This window comes from Zalophus californianus, chromosome 2 (assembly GCF_009762305.2).
Source record: "Zalophus californianus isolate mZalCal1 chromosome 2, mZalCal1.pri.v2, whole genome shotgun sequence".
Classification (NCBI taxonomy): domain Eukaryota; kingdom Metazoa; phylum Chordata; class Mammalia; order Carnivora; family Otariidae; genus Zalophus; species Zalophus californianus.
In genome coordinates, this window is record NC_045596.1 from 138,130,583 (window position 1) to 138,146,157 (window position 15,575).

Consider the following 15,575-nt stretch of genomic DNA (forward strand, 5'->3'; position numbering starts at 1 on the left):
ACTGAATCCCATGAAGGGTAAGTGACTTGGCTGAAGTTAAATAGCTAGTAAGTAGCAGGGCTGGGATCTGGTGTCTGGTTTCCAAGCCCATGGTCAATGACTACACTGCATAACCTCAAGGAGAGGTTACTGAGCAGCTCCTGTGTATCCGGCACTTTGTCACACTATCTACAGAATTTCACATAACCCTTCCAGCCACCCTCCCAGGAGCCATGACGATCTCTACTTTACAAATGAAGAAACTGAGGGTCAGGAGAACTAGGGAACTTGGTGAAAGCCCACAGCTACTAAGTGGGGGAAATGCCACCAAGTCCCGATTGATGGGTAAATTTTATTTTCAAAATAAATGCAGGACTCAGCTCTTTCTGACCTCAAATCTATTCACTGCTCACCGTACCATGTTTTGCTTTTGTCCGTTACTTTCTCAGCAGTTTTGTTAGTTGCATGATTGCAAGTGCCAGACTATTTTGGAATATATTAGAAATAGCCATAAGATGAAAAACAAGGCTAGATATGTCTTCAACAATTACAACTCACTCAAAATTATAACAAAACAATGTCTCCCCGTTTATACCACTGTTACTTTGTGAACTTTCAATTCTGGTTGCTCTCCTAACCACAGTGTTTTTCTGTCTTATATACATAAATATATAAATATCTAGATAGATACATACTTACATATCTATATCTATCATCTATCTATCTATCGTCTATCTATCTCACATATTTCAGAGAGCACATCCTCTTTCCTTAGTGTCAAATGGTTCCTACCTTTTATCTCTTTACTCATTAGTAGGAGCTACTTTCAAACAATTATAGACCACACTTCATCATCTGTTGCACTCAAGAATATGTATAATGGACAGCACCCACATAGTATGCACCTTCAGTTGAATTAAAAATAAAATTTACCCATCAATCAGGACTTGGTGGCATTTCTGTCAAGTGTTCATATACTTTTTGGAAACAAGTGGGAAAATTACCTTTAATAAAACTATTACCTAGCTATTTTAGTTTGTCTTAGGTTACTTCATTTACTAATATTTCAATTATTTCTTATTCCATTGTTTTGTTTTAATCTGCTTCTTTCTGGGGAAAAATAATAAAAGATTCTCTACTTGTTAATCCTGTGGGATTTTGCACAATATCCCTTTGTCCATGTTTCACGAATCCCGACAGATATAAGGGATGCATGTCATAATATTTGTTTTTCTAATCAAAGTGAATTAATATCTCTTTTTGGTTAGAAAATCATTTTCTGACATCTCTTGGTAAGAAGAGAACATTTTAAATCAAGTATATTGTTTCCAGATTTCCCTGGCCTTCTTTGTCCCTAACTCAGCCATTAATCCCCTCCCCTCTCCCAAATCCTTTATCCCCAAAGCTCTTTTCTCCTTTTCCTCTTCAGCCATCCACCCTAGAGTCACGGCTTGGACTTGCTATCATCTCTAATGAATGCACTTCCACATCCATCCTTCTTATTCACCCACGCCCATGACAGCCATCTTTAAACCATTCTTGGACATGCCATTCCTTTGCCTCTCTATGTTCTTCACTTACCTTCTTATCAAGCTGATAATATATAGTTTTTTTTTTTTTTTAGTTTTATTAACATACTTTCTGGTGTCCCTGCTTCCCTGCTTTTTCATTGTACTTGGATGGTAGAACTACAGGTCTGAATGAAACAATGCCCATCTGAGTTCTCTATGGCTTTACCAGAAGTGCTACTTGAGAATTTACAGTAGGTCAAATTCATTCCCTCATAAATTAATGATTACCAAACTCAATGCCCTGAAATGCCTTCTGTGAACCTTACTTTGTCCCTCTGAAAACTTTCTTTTCAATTTGCTACAACCATTTCAAAACTTTTCGAATCTCATCAAGAACCTCTGATAAACTCCTACCTCTTCAAATTCCTCATAATCAGAAAGGATCTCGCCTCCTACTTTATAAAGAAACTAGAACTCTCAGAAATTTCTTCATCTTCCCAAACCAACCCCCCGGTTTTCATGACACCAATCATACAAACTGCAACATGCAAATGCACCTACCCTTTCTATCATTTTCTTATTAAAAACTGTACTTTTGCCTATTTAAGGCCATTCCCTCTATGGTGCATTCATTCCCTACTGCCTTCTGGAAACCGTAAACCAAATGATTTATTTGTTGACTTTCATATTCACCTGAAATCTTCCCATCATCCTTTAAACATGCACAAGTCCGTGTGATCATGAAAAGGAAATATATCTTTTTTTTTTTTTTTTTATCATACACCTGGCCCTATGTTCTCCTCCAGCTAAGGCTCTCTCTCCTTCACAGTCAAACTTCCCAAAGGAGTTGCCTGTACCAACTGTCTCCACCTTCTTTTTTTTTTTTTTAAGATTTTATTTATTTATTTGACAGAGAGAGAGAGTTAGCGAGAGTAGGAACACAAGTGGGGGTGTGAGAGAGGGAGAAGCAGGCTTCCCGCTGAGTGGGGACCCCGATGCAGGGCTCAATCCCAGGATCCTGGGATCATGACCTGAGCTGAAGGCAGACCTTAATGACTGAGCCACCCAGGCGCCCCATGTCTCCACTTTCTTACCTCTCAGTCTCCAAGTCATGATAATCTGGCTTCATTCCTAACACTCTACTGAAATAGCTCTTGGTAAGGTCATTGCTGACTTTTGCATCATCAAATACAGTAGACAATTTTTATTCTTACCTGCACTCTTACCAGCATTCTATAATGCCAACCTCAGCTGTCCTTTTGAAGCACTCCCATTTAGAAACTTCCACATCGCAACCCTCACCTAGTTGTTGTAACTCCAGCTGCTCCTTCTCTGCCTCCCTTTATAGGTCCACCCTTCGCTACCTGGCCATTAAAATTTATAATTTCCCAGACTCTATTCTATGCCATCCATTTTTCTCATTTTATCCCTTCTCGCTAGGAAAATCATTCACGCTCACAGATTCAATGACATACCAATATATATCTCTAACTCAGACCACTGTTGGGCGGCAAATCTTTTATTCAAAGTCTACTGACATCTTATTTTAGATATTCAAAAGGCTCTCGAATTCATAATAGCTAACATGAATTTTACTATCTTCCCTGCAGTCTACCCAAACCCACTCTGTTCCAGTGTTGCCTAATAATAGGAACACTTTCATCAAATTCTGCTAGCTGGAAAGCTAGGGTGGTACTGCATTTTTCTCAGCCTCTCATTCCACATTTAACCCATCACTGAATCCTGTAAAGTTGATTCTATAGATTTCATACACATCCACTTCTTTCTACCCCCAAATACTACCTCCCATGAATTCCAGTCTGTGCTTTCATCATCTCTTTCCTGGGACACCAAAATAGCCTCCCAGGTGGTCTACCCACATCTATTCTTGTCCCACGGCATTTTCTACACTGCAGGAGGCATTTTTAAAATGTAAGTATAATGTAATCATGGCACCTAACAGCTTAAAATGTTTTAGGCTCTTAGGATAAAAAGAAAGCTCATCAACCTAGCCTACGCTGCCCAATATGGTCCTGCCCCATCTCTCCAGCATCATCTTGTAAGGCCCTCGCCCAGCTCTGTCTGCTCTAATCTCACTGGCCATCTTGGTCTTCACACACACCATAACCTTTGTTACCACGGGGGCTTGCATGTGGTTTCCTCAGCCTGGTGCATGCTTCCCTCCATTCTTTGTTCAATTAACTCTTACCCTTCACGTCCCACACAAGTGTTGTTTCTTCCAGGTAGCCTTCCTTTCTAATTATATGCACTTTTACACAATTACCACTCCTCTCTAGCATCCATCATAATTTCACTTTCACATTTAGCATGTGTTTGGTTATTTAATTAATGGCTATTTCTCCATCTGAACCATGAAGCCAAGAATCATGTATTGGCAATGTCTAGTATAGGGTGGACAATAGTAGGTATTTAATAAATATTTGTAGAAAAATATTAAATATAAATATAAATAATATCAATCATCCAGACTGGTAAATCTGTGGTAAATTAAATCACTGACACTATGATGCAAATCAAACAGTACTATGGGACAAAAATCCAAAAGTTCCAAGAAGATAAACTAAAAATTCATCATGAAAATTTTGTTAGCAGGATTAGAAACTGCATTAATTAGTTTTTAGGTTCTCTCTAGTTTTTCCAATTTAATTGAGAAATGACCAATTTAACAAATCAAGGAAAAGCTGTCTTTTGTAGACCAAAGACCATAAAAGTGGAAAGTTGCAACTTCAAATTCTAAATCTCTCGCTGATTGCCAAGGCCCTGGGAAAAAAGAGTTTCTCTTTTACTAGTTCAGAAAATAGCACTATTCAATTACACTTCCACCTTGGGAAAGAACCATCTGTGCCTCTGGTATCACAAAATGGAAGCTCCTCTTGCAAAAGAAAGCACAGACCAAGATTCCCGCAATAGCTTCACCTCCTCATACTGCCACTGGCAACAGACATGCAAAGAAATTGGTGGTGTTATATGATCATGTCATTAGATAAAATTAATAAAAGCATAACTTTGCATAATTTTTATAAGCTTTGCAGATTCAATTACTTTTCATTTACCCTGTCTTTTTTATTATGATTTTATTTATTTATTTATTTATTTATTTATTTATTTAGAGAGCCAGTTGGGGGAGGGACAGAGGGAGAGGGAAAGAGAATCTCAAGCAGACTCCATGCTGAGTGCAGAGCCCAATGCAGGGCTCCATCCCACAATCCTGAGATCATGACCTGAGCTGAAATCAAGAATCGGGTGCTCAACTGACTGAGCCACCCAGGCGTCCCATTTACCCTGTCTTTTTTAACCATATTCTCAACTTTGAATTACTTAGATACAAATCATTTGTTGTTTGATTTCTAAGTTGGAAATCTAAAGGAATATGTAACTGTATGGACAAATGGTTTGCAATTCTTATCATGAACATCCACTCTGTGCATTGGATCCCATGATTTTTGTTTTATCACAAAGAAGGTTATTCTTTCTCTGTTGAGTTTCCATTTTAAAAGCCACCTGCCTTATCATTATTTCTACTCTGCAACATGCATACACAATTGGGAAAATGCAAAAGTAATGATTAAAAACAGCACTGCCATCTATTTATTTGCCAGTTATTCAAATAGTAAGGCAAAGAAAGAAGAGTGCTAGGTTTTAAGCCAGTTGTTTGAGGTGCAGAGGTCACAGATCGCATTGAGAATATGATAAAACTTGTGACTCCTTCCTCCAGGAAAGTACACTTTCTGAATTTTAAACATAAGGTGAATTCCATTCATGAATCTGGGTGGAGAAAACCTGCTATAAACTGTGGACTCTATGACTGTAACCACTCATAGTCTTTTCCCTCCCTTCACCTGTTGTTAAATCCATTGTGCTGCAAACACATATGGTCTCTCTTTATTTTCTTTAGTCTTATGCCACCTTGCTTATAAAATAGACTTTTAGGCCACCAAGGAGTAGGGGAAGGGATGAAGAATTTTCTTCACATTTCCATAGTAACTTAGCCCTCCAGAAGTATTCTGGTGTCTGAAGTTTGTGCCATAAAAAAATTACAATGCTAATTGCTTTGCCACCTGCTTTATATAGAAGATCTCACAGCTACCCAGCAAGGAAGGTATTATTGCTGCCATGTTACAGATGAAGAAACTGAGTATCAGAGAATTTAAAATAAGTTGGCCTGGATCAGGTATTGGTAAATGGCATAACCATAATCTGCACCTGAGTCTAATGAACTCTAAACACCCTGCTCTGACTACTGTTTGAGTTTTATCTAATAAAAGACAAAAGGAATGCATTAGGATAGTAGAGATTTAAGAGGACTATTACTTTTTGAGTTTTACAGCAAAAACAATTTTCCAACCAACTTCAGGTTATCATCAAATGTAAACCATAATTGTTTTGAAAACCGTATCAGTGGTCATTAGTCTTAGATGATTAACTAAGTCAATAATTTTCCATCCTGATTCAACTATTCTATCATTATCACTGCAACAGCATAAACATTACAAAGTAGAATGATCAGAAGAGATAATTAAAGTATGTTGAAATAATATAACCTAGAGAAAACTAATGATAAGGATGATAAAAAAGGATGATTAAATAATGTCAAGCCTCCAGGAAAATTACATTTCAGTTTTCTAAATTTAGTGAAATATAATCAATGTACTTTGAACCAAAAATACATTTGGAATTGAGTGATTTTAAAAATTTAGTAATAGAAATTGAGAAAACATTAATATATTACCTGTTTTATAGAAATTTAAAATTAATAAAATCTTTTTATTCATATTTATTTTAATTGAATTATAACTAACATACATTATATTAATTTCAGGTATATAACATAGTGATTCGATATTTTTATACATTAATAAATGGTCAGCTTGATATTCTAGTTACCCTCTGCCATTATACCAGGTTATTACAATACAAATGACTATATTCTCTATGCTGTACATTACATCTTCATGACTTATTTATTTTATAACTGGCAGTTCACACCTCTTAATCCCTTTCATCAAGTTCACCAATTCTTCACACTGCCCTTCCGTCTGGCAATCACCAGTTTGTTTTCTGTATCTATGTTTGTTTGTTTGTTTTGTTTTTTAGATTTCACATATAAATGAAGTCATATATTTGCCTTTCTCAGTCTTTCCCTTGTGGTTTATATTGATAATGTATTTCTTTAACATTTATATATGTGTGTGTGTGTATATATGTATATATATGTATGTACATATATATGAATTCACATACATATAAAAATATAATATATATAAAGTATAAATATATAATAAAAGTGTGTGTATATATAATTAAGGTTCTATGCCTAATTTTTATTTATTTAATTTTATTTTATTATTTTTAGAGATGGAGAGAAAATGAGAGAGAGAGAAAGAGGCAGAGGGAGATAGAGAATCCTAAACAAGCTCCATGCCCAGCACGAACTCTGATGAGGGGCTCGATCTCACAACTCTGAGATCATGACCTGAGCTGAAATCAAGAGTCAGACACTTAACCTACCAAGCCACCCAGGCACACCCTATGCCTAATTTTTTAAAAATTCAGTTTCCATATAGGTCTTTCTTGGAGAAACAGGTTATTTTTCCATTCAGGACAGTCTTACCTGTGAGCTATGAGATGTTGTATTCTCTATGTTTCTTTGCTCCTCTTTGCTCAGGAACTCCCACTGATAACTTCTCTGCTGTATTGATCTAGCACTTTTTCTTTTCTAGTCATTCCATCAGATCATTATGTGGAGTTGGTATTGAATTATAAATATGTTCATAGTAGGAACTAAAGGCTGTGTGATTTGTACAATGAACACTTGTCCTAAATTAGGTGTCAAGAGGCTGAAACTTGTATGAGAAAAAGTAACATTTGGCCCCATATATTTTTGGTACTATATGCTCTCAGCATCTGTATATTTGGACATACTTCTCTTTTTATACTCTTTAACAACACTAAACCTTATTTTATTGACTCTCACTTGTCATGGGAAGCAGCTATTAATCTAACCTAGAGGTTTTACCTCTCAAAAAGGTCCCATATTATTTATTTGTATAACACCTCCCTCTTATATAGTATTTTACCATTAATGAATTATCTTTGAACACAATCCATCCTTTCTCAGCTTCTAAACTATTCAGTTCTAAAATCTGGAATGAATATAAATGCTTACCTAGAACTTCATATTTACACAATAATTGATCATTTAATTATGCCTCACCAAAATATTTTTCCCTTAAGGTCTGGCCACTGATTTTGGAATTTCAGTGAAGTGATAATATAGATCAGTTCCTGGTGATCCATCTTTCACCTCTCACTGTATGAATGGAGGCAAATTATGCATGGCTATCCAGACATTGAAGGTACCCTATACCCCTCCAGTGGAGATCATGGCAGTGCACCGGCTGTTACATAACATACGACTGAGTACTTTTGTAAAACTCTCCTCAGTGAATGAAGATAGGAAGTAATATGTTTTGGCCTTTGACCTTTGGTTTGTCATGAAAACTTTTACAGACATCAAATACTGATAAATAGCACTAAGGTTTTATGAGATGTTAAAAATAACTGATGAAATATTTTATTCTTTAGCTGATTTATTTATTACTGTACCTTGTTTAATTTCTCTAGTTTATTGTCTAGTAATGTAACAATGTTGTAGTGCAATCTGGCAGTGGCCATTTACTTGCACATTATGAATCCAACAGTTAAAAACATCTTTGAAGGGTAATAGTGTCTAACAAGCATCACTGAAGACATTTCTTCTTTCCTTGGTTTAGGAAAGAGGCAACATAAGAAAAATAATCACAATGAACTATATAAAAGTTTCACCATGGAAATTTTACTTTTTGATTGCCCTTCCTGATGGAAAATTTAAAAACATTTTATAAAGTGACTCCCCAGATTTATAGTTATGAAAACAAGCACCCTAAAGATGTACATAAACATATATTTCATTTTACTACAGAACACTCGAATGGTCTTTATAGATTTAAAAATATTTATTGAGATACTAAACTGTTATTGGGCACTAGGCTACAATATTTAGCAAATATTGTGATTTAGCAAAACCAACATACACCGTGTTTCATGGAGTTCATAGAGGAAACAGACAAATATAAGCAAATAAACATGTTGATTAAATAATTGGAAAACAGAGTAAGTGCTCTGAGGAAACAACAGGTGATGGACAGAATAATGAAGGACTTACTTTCAAAGGCTAAAAGGCTTCTATGAGGATATAATATTTATGCTTAGCTCCGTAACTCCATGCTTCCATTCAGGAAGCAGCCAGGAAGTGTATGGAGTTGTTCCCAACAGAGATAACAACACGATCAAAGGAGGCACAACAGATAAACAATATTAGTAAACCTAACTTATAAATGACAATATTGAGGTATTTCCCACAATTCCCATGAAGAAAAACTGGGTAAAATTTATGAGCTCCTCATAGTTATCTCGGCAGAATTAACGACTACAAAATATGTTTTACAGTCTAAGATTATGTAAACTTATGTTCCTTGTGCATATAGAAAATATGAACATTTTCATTTTTAGGATCAAGAAGGGAATCAGTAATAAAAACATCTTTTTTTGCTGTCATTCCCAACGGAAACTAAAAGTATTCATATTAGATTCAGTCTTATACCAGCTCCGAGAGGGAGATAGTAATGAATGTCTCCTTATATTCATTCAGCTTAGACTGAATATAAGATATGTACTGGTATAGAGCTTTTTACTTATGAACCTCGTCTGGGAATATTGATGCTTTGTGGAGCTTCAGTTGTCTGTTAATAATCAGATTTTTGACCAATATATTGACTCTTTCCTAGGATTGGATTAGGAAAGTCATAGGGAGAGAGAAGTAGGCATTTCAAGGATCAAAAACCAGGTGAAGATTACAACACATGACATTTTTGTAGGGGATTATTCTAATCAGTCACATTATAAAAAATATGAACCGAGGTGAAATAATGTCTTTTTAATATCTGGATTAAATTTGTACTCTAACTGACATGATTTATAAATCCACTGAATAAATAAGTTGGTTAAAATAGTGAATTATTTCTGACATTGAATTCAAGGTTTCTTTTTAGACTGTAAGTTCCTTTAAGGCAGGAGGCTTCACAAAAGCAGAGTGCCCCTCAGCTTAGTCCAATGCTTGTTATATGGTTAGCATTCAGTAAGACATGGCTGAATAGAGAACTTTCTACTAGTTAAGGCCAATGAAGTTAATCGTGGATTACTTCAGGTATGCTTTGTAAGTTACAGGTAATATTGTTAATTCTATGTACCCTATACATAAATGGAACCTATTTTGCCATTTTGCTAAATTGAACTGAATGGACCATACAATTAGACATGCTGCCAATGAAAATAAGACTTTTTTTTTGACTGGAGACTTAAACCAATACAGCTAACCAAAGCACAAATCTAAACAAAAAACAGGTTCTGGTGTAAGTGTGCTTATTGGAATGCATGACACTGGTGTTGATTCAGAGAATCAGAGATGAGACACAACTATGTGTGTTCTACCCCCAGCAAACACCCACACCCACACACATGCACACCCACACAGACTCCTCTGGTGATCCTGATATCCATCATAATTGACAACTTTTACTTTTGGTTTACTTTTTAAATGTTCCTGTTTCTTTAATACTTGCTTTTAACTTTATAGAAGCATCTTGAATGATAGTAGGAGAGTGAAATGAAGCATGAGATATAACTGAGTCATATTCATCTGGTTTTCCCACTTGCTTTTACATTTTATATCATTCTTATTTTTCTCATTTTTTAATAAAATCTAATGCTTCACCCATTACAGAACTTTGTTCTGTGATTATTTTTCTTACAGGAAACATGACTTTTAAGGAATGTAGCTGAATGGAGGCACATTTCAAGGGATTAAAATGAATATTTTTAAGAAACTAAAGTAAAAACATTTCTATTGATGTGCAAGTAAAAAACTGATGTCGAGAGAGAGAGATAAGGGTGTATTTACATTAAAAATAGGAACAGTAAGTGTTCAGTTTTCTATGCACAAGTCTTCAAAGACAACTTCCAAGGAAAAAATTGGTTGGTAAAATAATTCGCTGTGGACAATAAAATTCCATTTTAATTTCTCCCTTAGCCCTGAACAGTGAATATTCTGGTTATGTGAATCTGTGTTATATGTTAGGAAAAAATAGGTCAAAAAACAAGTGTTATGGGCTCTAGATTTTTTTTAAAGACAAATTCATCAGAGACATTTATAATTTCTACATCTTGAATTCCTGTTAAACAAAAGCAGAAGACAGTCTTTAAAGGTTCTAGACAGGGAGAATACAGCTACTTGTGTATTCGATTGAAGAACAAAAGCATGGGCTTCTCATCCTGCTAAGGTCATTCTCTTCAAATGAGCACACAGGTTCAGACGGGATGCACAAGGAACAAAGACTTGGGGAAGGGGCACCTAGCCAGACAGGCTGAGCAGCTGAATCCACTCTGGAGTGTGGGGTGCTGGAGAACACAGCCAGAACCCTTTCACACCCCAAAAAACAAGAAAGAAGAGTATGTGAAAAGGAAAATACTTTTTCTTATCTGCATTTCTGACCATTCAGTGCATATTTCTTCACTCAGTGCTTACCTGGATTTCCAAAGAACTTATTTTACTCAAAATATTCAAAACAGTTTGTGAAACACCATAATATTTTGAAAATAAATGATAAGAATTTTTCCATCCTTTCTCTGCAATATAGAGGCAGAGAAGAACAGAGGACCCATTTGAGCTAATATAAAAACCCAAATTCAAGGTGTTTGAATATCATTTCATAGAACCTATCATAGACACTGTGTCACTAGTATACTTGTAACTTTCCCTTTTGACTTACATATTTTCATATACACCAATTTAAATCACCCCCAGGGCAAGAAATTTCAATATTGAGAAATTGCAAATCTCCTTACTGCTTTTACTGCAGCACCCAGTGGCCCTTGCCTGGATGTTTAAGGAAGTGAATGCAGACCCAGAGTAAGGGCAAAGAGGAATGGCGACTGCTCTTCTCCCTGGACTGTATGGTGATCACACACACACCAACGTCAAAAACCCAAACTTCCATCTCTTGCAAACACTCTTCCTGCCAGCACTACTTTGGGAAATGCAAGCTTATATTATGAATTTAAATTTTTCCTTACAGGTTTGTACTGAAGAGAATGTGAACACCTATGTTTGTGTGTAAATTAATTAGATAAACAGTTGGACCACAGGCCCCACTACACACAGGAGATAACCTTCTCACCTTTTCCAGAAGACAGGTTAATAACTTGCCCTTGCCTGACTTCCTAATTTTCTGAAACTAATTTTTCAAATAGCAGATAGATGGTATCTGGCTAGTCTAGTTTCTGGTTTAGTTTCTAAAATATAGTGTTTACAGCCTGTAGCAATGGTGAAATGTCAGGATTTTGTGGGTAAATTCAAATTGTAAACATTTTAATTAGAGCCTCCAAAAGCTTCATTCAAAATATTTGAGGATTCCAGGAATGGGTTTCATTTTATAACTGGCTCCAGTTTCTTATCTGTTTCACTGTTTGGAAGATAACTGCAGACTAGATCTAACGATGCCTGATAAACTCAAAAGTTTTCACAGATTATCTAAGAATATTTCTTCTTCTTTTTTCTGCTTATCATTGATACACATATTTTCATCACTGTAGTCATAGCAAATTGATGGGTCAAGTTGGCCTAAACGAATTGGGCCATACCTGGGACAAAGAAAGTCCAGAAGGGAGAGGAAGGGAATGTTGGAGCTATCAGAAGAGTACGACAAAAGCCAGAGCTGTCAGGATGCTGAGGACCCTGGGCTGCTCACCCAACCTCTGTCCCTCCATCCTTCTAGATTTAGAAAGCTAAAACTGCTTTTCCCAGATTCCCTTGCAGCTAGGGTTCTCATGCAAATTAGGTCCATTGATTACATAATGTCTTGAGATATAGGAAAGTTGAAATGAGTTTCTTCTTTCTGGTGCTTGGGTGTCACTTGCTGCTTTCTTTCAGTCAAGGCTGTGAAAATGTTGAGGTTCCCCAGCAGCAGTAAAGCATCTGCTATTCCTTTTGTAGATGCAGAGAGACAGTTGTGATCGTGGGTGGAGGCTCTTGTTCCAGCATGGTCTAGGACAAATAGTGATCTCAGTTCTAGGAGTGTTGCCAAGAATCTCAGCTGAAAAATTCTTCAGCCCTTCCAACAACTTAATTCCCATCTCAGTTGACCTCCCAGAGTAGTTTTGTTTCCTGTACTGAACCTACCTGATAAAGGGAATGAAGGCCAGATACTTCTCAACTGAATTGTCTGTTCTTAGAACCAAGGGGTTTCTCTAAGCACAACAACAAAAGGAGCTGCTAGGCTAAAACCAAGTCTCAAGTCCAGAGTCAGGTATTTACTAAATTCAAATCCAAACAAAAGTAAAGGAAAATAAAATGCCAAACTGCCAGATCAAAGTTTTCAGGGAAAAAGGATGCACAAAAGCTCATCCATGAAGCAGTAGAAGATAACAGAAAATGGTCTGGAGGAATTTGTCAGTTGGCATTCAGCATTTCTGTGTTTTGTTTTGTTGTGTTTTGTTTTGTTTTCAGTTTATGTGGCAATTATTTGGTGTGGAAGAGTTTGAACCATCTAAGGAATTTATGTTAGTAAATACAGAGGCTGAGTGTGAGGGTCCTCATTCACACACAATACTAACAAGCTTGGAGCATGTTATAGACAATACTGAGCCATTGATGGTTTTAGAGCACTTGGTTCCTTTTATGCTTTGGAAAGACAACTTTCAAGCAAAGTTCAAAACAGATTAGAAACAGTATGACCTACAAGCAGAAAGACAAATTATGAGACCAGTGAAATATTACAGGGCAAATATGAAGGCACAAACTGAGGAAAGGACAAATTGAAAAGGTGTATATGAGGTAGATTTATCAAGAAAGTGACTAGAGCTCGGGGGTACATGACAGGAAAAAATGTACTTTCTAATTTGGGCAAATGGATAAATGTAATGCTTTTCATAAGGATATAGAATGATACAGAATTCATGGAAATAAGAATTTAGGACTCAGCAAGGTAGAAAGTCAGGATTACATAATCATATGATTATATAATTTCAGTGCTGGCTGATTAGTTGTGTGACCCTGAACCAATCCCTTAATCTTCAAACTCTCCTGTGTGTATGATGGAGGTAATATCTGTCCTCCATAATATATGTAATTGATGAGAGAATAAAATGAGCTAATGTGATGGTGACATAAAAAATGAAGTTGTTTTCTGATTATTATAACTCATTTGGCAAAACTAGAAGGGTCTAGTAAAAACTCCCCAAACTTGAAAAATTTGATTTAATTTCCTTCATCTAGCTCAGTTGAAAGTTTGTTCCAAAATGTTATTTATTATTTTTACCTTAGACCAGTGATCTGGGCTACTTTTGTAGCTACATGCTATGGAGCATGTTATTTTATTTAGAAAGACAACTGAATAAAGTGGACGTAATTCAGAGATTTCTGTGGAAATGGAGACAATTACTGTGGAATAATGTGTTTCAGTTTATTGTGCACACCCTTGTATAACATCAATCAAAACTTCCCTGAAGCAGTTAGAAGGAAAACACAGTGAACTGTAATTTCATCATCAGGTCCAGATCCACAGTGAGCAATGGGAACCACCAGGGGCCCTGTCTTCATTTTTCAACCATTCTGACAAGCAAAAGGCAATGAACATAAGCCATTTAATGTATTGTCTTGTTACAGTAAAAAAAGAAGCTGCAACATGTTTTTGTACTTCACATATGTTCTTCACCAAGAACACAACAAAAGAATTGTACTTGTAAATCAGCACTTGAGTTAATTTCATGTTTGACACAGAAATAAAAGCATGTGAAAAGCAATCTTGTTTTATGCACATAAAAGTCGTAACTTTAAGAGAATAGTAACAGGAATTGGACAAAAACTTGTCCAATTAACGCTACTGAGAAATTATATAGAATGCTCTCTGTCCTTCCAAGTAATTTTTGTGATATATAACTATAATAGGACAGACATGATTGATTATGCTTGCTCAATTTCTATAAAGTGTTATGAGAAAATAGGACTGTTTTCACATATTGAATCTTAAGTCAATCTCTTTATATAAAGTTTTACCTTGTCCTCATTAGGCATATACTCAGATCAGTGCACCTCTCTAAAAAGGTAGACCTATTTATTATTGCAAAATCATGTAAATACATTAATTATATTTATAGTAAATAAAGCCCAATATAATAACTAGCATAACGTTCTTTTCATCATTTATAATAATTGTATAAGAAGAGACAAGACCACATCCCGGGTTCTTAAAATCTCAGTCAGAAATCTTTCTACATAGGTAAGCAGATAAGTAATGCAACTCATTTATGGATATTTTTTATTTTATTTTTTATTATGTTCAGTTAGCCAACATATAGTACATCATTAGTTTTTGATGAAGTGTTCAACAATTCATGAATTGCATATAACACCCAGCGCTCATCACAACACGTATCCTCCTTAATACCCATCACCCGGTTACCCCTTCCACCCACCTTCCTTCTGCAACCCTCAGTTTTGTTTCCTGGAGTCCAGAGCTTCTCATGGTTTGTCTCTCTCTCTCTGATTTCTTCCCAGTTTTCCTGCCCTTCCCCTGTGGTCTTCTGTGCTATTCCTTACGTTCCACACATGAGTGAAACCATATGATAATTGTCTTTCTCTGCTGGACTTATCTCACTTAGCATAATCCCTTCCAGTTCTATCCATGTCAATGCAAATGGTGGGTATTCATCCTTACTGATGGCTGAGTAATATTCCATTGTATATATGGAATATTACTCATCTATGGATTTTGACTATACATCTCAAACTTGAGAATTTCACATGTATTTCAAAATCATACATGATTAGTTTACATATAAAGTTACTATATCTAGAAAAAGTTTCTTTTTCTTTCTTTATTATTACCTGGCTTAGTAACAAGGGAAAATTTGCTTGAAATGTCTTGATCTCAGTTTTCCCATCTATAACATGGAAAAATAATATAATAA

General features: G+C 35.8%; 1 protein-coding gene across 2 annotated transcripts in view; it reads right to left on the reverse strand.

Moving 5' to 3' along the window:
• MARCHF1 (membrane associated ring-CH-type finger 1) overlaps positions 1–15,575 on the reverse strand; it is an 848,690-nt gene that overhangs the window by 280,782 nt on the left and 552,333 nt on the right. The gene's annotated exons all lie outside the window — the stretch shown is intronic.